This window comes from Megachile rotundata, chromosome 4, assembly GCF_050947335.1.
Source record: "Megachile rotundata isolate GNS110a chromosome 4, iyMegRotu1, whole genome shotgun sequence".
Taxonomy (NCBI): Eukaryota; Metazoa; Arthropoda; class Insecta; order Hymenoptera; family Megachilidae; genus Megachile; species Megachile rotundata.
This window is the reverse complement of record NC_134986.1, coordinates 5151565-5156799: the sequence shown is the minus strand read 5'-3', so window position 1 is coordinate 5156799 and position 5235 is coordinate 5151565. Positions and strand designations below refer to the sequence as shown.

The following is a 5235-nucleotide window of genomic DNA, read 5'->3' as shown; positions in this document are numbered from 1 at the left end:
ATTTTGAAATTTATAAATTAGTGACTCAGAAATTTCTAAGTTTAATAACTTGAAAACTAGTAAATTTAGGTGTCTAGAAATATGATAATCTACAAGATGATATGTATAAAATAGTAATTTGAAAATTTAGGAACTTGGGAATTTGAAAATTTATAAATTTAGAACAGTGATAATTTGAAAATTGTCAAACAATTTAAAAAATTAAAAAATTTAAGAATGTAAGGGCGTAGAAATTAAAAAATTCAGAATCTCTAAAATATTTAAGTTTACAAGAAATAAAGAACAAGTGTAAGAATTTAATAACTCGTAAATATAATAATTTAAAAAATTAAACAGAAATTTAGAAATATCAAACTCATTTAAAAATACAGAAATGCTGAAACAAAAAGACGTACAAAAATTTCAAATTTGAAAAGTAAAAAAAACAATCAGCCATAAATGTCCGCCATTTGCAAATGCGTCATCCATTATTGTATTCACCTAACCTAACTTTTATTACACGATGTAATATATTACTTAACATTGTAATAATATTTATAAAATTATAATATATTGTAATATTACTTAACAATGTTATAATATATATAAAATCGTAATATTATATAATAATGTTATAATATTGATAATATCCTACTACTACATAAAATAATATATTATAATATCACATAATATAACCAGTGACTTGTATAGTATACTCGAATAACCATATTCCTAATTCAATTATTAATACACAATTTTATTCAACACCCTATGTACAGACATCACAGAGGCAATGTAAATTTAATTATACTTAAAATAGATAAACCACGAGCGAACGAAGCAGCTTTTCCGCAGATTTCCTTAACTCTGTTTTTTTCTACCTCGTATATCACGATGAGATCTCTTTCATGGATTGGATCCAGGATCGAACGCATCGGTCTTCAGAGGTTATCGATACAAAATATTTGATCCGTAGGTTAGCTAAGTGGCTGGCTGAAGATCAAAGAAATAAGGAAACTAGAGTTTTCCACGTTACGGAGTTAAAGGCTCAAAAAATCAGACCTCTCGAAAAGGATCTTGCGGTTTCAAGCTTGCGTCACTGTCATTTCAAGATTAATGGGTGGAAAGTTGCTGAAATTGAAATGGAGTTTACGAAAAAATTATTTATTTATTATACATGGATTAATTTTGCCTATTTATATAATTGTGACAAAAATATTTCATTCAGAAACTAATATTATTAATAGGTTAACGAAAATAAAAATAACGTAACTTTGCTTATTTAACATAACCTCATTTACATTTAAATTAACTTAATCTAAATAAACGTGCTTAATTATTTATGTGTATCATTCGTTTAATTGTTCGCGTTTTAAAAGAGACTAATACTTCTGGATTGATCAGCTTAATAAAACTTAACTTAACCGCGTTCAGCCATAACCTAAAAGTAAATCAAACTTCAACTAACTTTAGAAACTATTTTAAACGAATAATTCGTTTTTATACTAGAGAGTAGTCTAACCTAATTTAATTTAACTTAAATTTTAGTCAAGTATGTCAAACATAACTTAAGTTTGATGAACATAACTCAAATTTAGGTTAATCTAACCTAACCTAACTTAAATTTAGACTAATGTAATCTAACTTAACTTAATCTTCAGTTAGCTAAATATAACTTAGATACTAATAAATTAACTATAACCTACAATTAAGGAGATATAAGTTAATTACTCTACCTCAGTCTAATTTAAAATTAGGTTAATCTAAATTAACATAACTTAAAAGCTAGCCAAATCTAGCTTAACTTAATCTTAAGTTACTTAAATCTAACTTAGACAAGAATAGACTAATTATAACTTGCATTTAATTAGATGTAAGTTAATCCACTTCAGCTCAGTCAAATTTAAAGTTAGGTTAATTTAAAAAGATATAACTTAAATTTAGCCTAATGTACTCTAACTTAACTTAATCTTAAGTCAGTTAAATCTCACTTAAATATGAATAAATTAACTATAACTTACATTTAAGCGGATATAAGTTAACCAAATCTACCTCAGTTTAAATTAAAATTAGGTTAATTTTACCTAACCCAATTTAAAAGTTAGCCAAATCCAATTTAGATGTAAATAAACTTATCTTAACTTACGCTTAAGTAAGCCTAACCTAACCTAACTTAGGTATAAGTAAATTTACCCTAACTTAGAGTAATTTAGGTTTACATTAATTTGACCTAACTTAATTTATAAGGTAACTCTAAGCTAATCGAATTTAAATTTAGCTTAAAGTAACTTAACTTAAACATAAGTTAGCCAAACCTACCTTAAGTTTACTCTAACTCAGTTCAATATAACTTCAGCTTAATCTGACCTAACTAAACTCGTACTCTAACCCACTCTAATTTAAATTTCCTTCAACATCAAATGATATCAATGGCAGCATTATCCAGCAAAAGGAAACCTTTCGTCACAACTCATGACTATAAATCTGAAAGAGATAAATTTGCAAAGAGACAACACTGAACGAATATTAATTAATCATCAGAGTTTCCGATACTTGTGCTCGCAACGAACAACAGCAACGGTATACTTCGCTATCAGAGCAAAAATTTGCACAAAGCATCGATGGCTAAGAGAAAACAAACAGAAGAAAAAGTTCGGATCAGAAGCGGCATTCATTCAGTAGAAGAAGAGTAACTACCACCACGTTCAGGCAAAGAACAGGAAGGCAACGAAGAAGAAGAAGAAGAAGAAGAAGAACAAGAAGGAAGCCGATCGATTCTTGTAATACACTACCTGGCATGAGGTTAGGTCCTTCGTCCTTCTCTTCTTCCATCTGTTGGACACGCATCAGTCTCGCATCTCGAGGCTGGACCGAGGTACGAATGAAGTTAATGTGGGGTCGTGCGAGCCCAGTGTGGGAAGCAAAGTGGACGGAATGCCACCACGTGAGCTCCTGTTCGATCTCCGTAAATCAAGCTAAAGGAAAAAATCGTGTGCCGGGTGAAAAACTTGTGATAGTCATCCCGATGTTCCTGTTCAACTTCTGTCTTATTGTGAAACCGATCCGCGTCGTATAAAGGAAATAATTTCACGTTTATCGCTTATTGAACAAACACGCCTTTGTCTTTGCTTTAAAACATTGGGAGCCATTTTAAGAGGTTCTGTACTTTTTCAGAATTCATCAGAACGTTTGATATAATAAGGAAATGGAGATAAACTGATATTTGGAAGTGGGTTAAAATATAGTTCACTTAGGATTAGGGTCAGATTAGATTAGGCTAAAGGTTCGTTGATTTAAGTTAATTTAGACTGTGTTATCGTTCATTTAAATTCGATTAGGAAACACTAGATTAAATTCGGTGGAGTTAGGATTTGATGTAGGTTAGGTTATGTTAGCATTACATAAGTTAAGTTAAATTAAGTTAATCGTCGAAGTTCGGGTAAATTAGGAAATTGTTATATTAGACTAGTTAGATTCGCTGATTTAGGTTAAGTTATCTTACATTAGGTGAGGATATCGTTAACTTAAGTTATATTAGTAAATATCTTTGTATCAGTAAATTGCTACTTTTTAGATTAGGTGAAGATTAAGTTACGGAGGATTAGATTAGGTTACATTAGAATGTTGTCAATGAAGGTTACATTAGTTAAAGACGTCATCAATAAGATACCTTGAATTGTGAACTTCCAGACTGCAGTTTCATTAGCATTGCTAACATTTGTTGAAAAAAAATGTCGTCCTATAAATTGAATAAGTACTGACAAAAAACTACATAACTTTTTGACCATCGGAATACTTATGGATGACAGTGTACTTTCTTGTCACCTCCAATAGACTGACTCGTAGCTCGAGTCATTGACTCTGCTTCCGGTTCGTCTCTCCGTCATTCTCATTGTTATCTCCCAACTATCCTTCTCCTTCGTTCCTCCATTTTCCTTCCACTTTACCCACGCTTCCATCTTCCTCCAGAGCACGGACTTCCTTCTCTTTCACTCTGATCTGCTCATTTTTCCGTTCACCCTTTCTCTGTCTTTTCCCGCTTTTTTTCCGCGTTTCGCTGCGATCTCTTTTCAACCGTGTAGTTATGGTGAACCGTCTCTTTTCCCTGGATCTGTTTCCAGAATCCCCCATGGTTGGCTAGATAGAATAGAATTCGTGGAAGAAGCCTCAGTTTCTCTTCTATATGCCAGCTACATATACCCAGGTACAGGGTGTCTCAGTTTTTTATCGTTCAACTTTGTTAACATATTCTATTCGTGAAAACAAGATTTAGGGCACTTTCAAAAAATTAGAATGAAAATACTAAATGACAGGCTTTTTCGATGTATAGTGTTGCAGTTTTATATGACTTTGCAGTTAGCAAAATTAATAAACAATATAATTAACTTACAGAACATTAGCATATTCTGTAAACAATGATTAGAAAAAATAGTCTCTTGAGTACATTTTTAAAAGTTACTAGAAAAAATATGAAAAGCAATAATCTGTATATTGAATCCTTGAATAAAATCCTCCATTATCATTTAGTATTTTCCTCTTCCGATAAAACATTTAAAACCCCACAAACATCTTCCATCAGTTTTATTTACAAAAAAAAGTTCCATTTTCGAAACTGAAACACCCTGTACATCAAAAGCGCAATTCAAAATTATTTTATACTTGTGCTTGAACTTATTAATGAAGTCATAACTTAACTATCATAAATACAAACATCTTCCATCAGTTCTGTTTAAAGAAGATACAGAGTTCCATATTCAAAATTGAAGCACCCTGTACATCAAAAACGCAGTTCAAAATTATTTTATACTTGCGCTTGAACTTATTAATGAAGTCATAACATAACTATCATAAACACAAACATCTTCCATCAGTTTTGTTTAAAGAAGATACAGAGTTCCATATTCAAAATTGAAACACCCTGTACATCAAAAACGCAGTTCAAAATTATTTTATACTTGTGCTTGAACTTATTAATGAAGTCATAACATAACTATCATAAATACAAACATCTTCCATCTGTTTTGTTTAAAGAAGATACTAACAAAGTCTCACGTTCAAAACTGAAACACCTTGTACATCAAAAGCCCAGTTCAAAATTATTTTATACTTTTCGTATAACTTTTTAATGAAGTTACAACATAATTACGATAACTACTATAATTTTTGCTTGTATAATATATTAAAAAAAGTTTGATCACTGTATATACCCAGGAAAATTACGTGAAATGATAAAATCTACGTTTCGAACACCCAGTA

The 5235-nt window shown here is 30.6% G+C and overlaps 1 long non-coding RNA gene across 1 annotated transcript; it reads right to left on the bottom strand.

The window, feature by feature from the left end:
* Positions 1–2722: 2722 nt before the first annotated feature.
* LOC143264359 (uncharacterized) lies at positions 2723–4165 on the bottom strand. The gene is made up of 2 exons (XR_013038077.1): positions 3650–4165; positions 2723–2954 (listed from the first exon to the last, which is right to left on the bottom strand). It is a non-coding gene; the product is annotated as an uncharacterized LOC143264359 (long non-coding RNA).
* Between the last annotated feature and the right edge of the window lie 1070 nt (positions 4166–5235).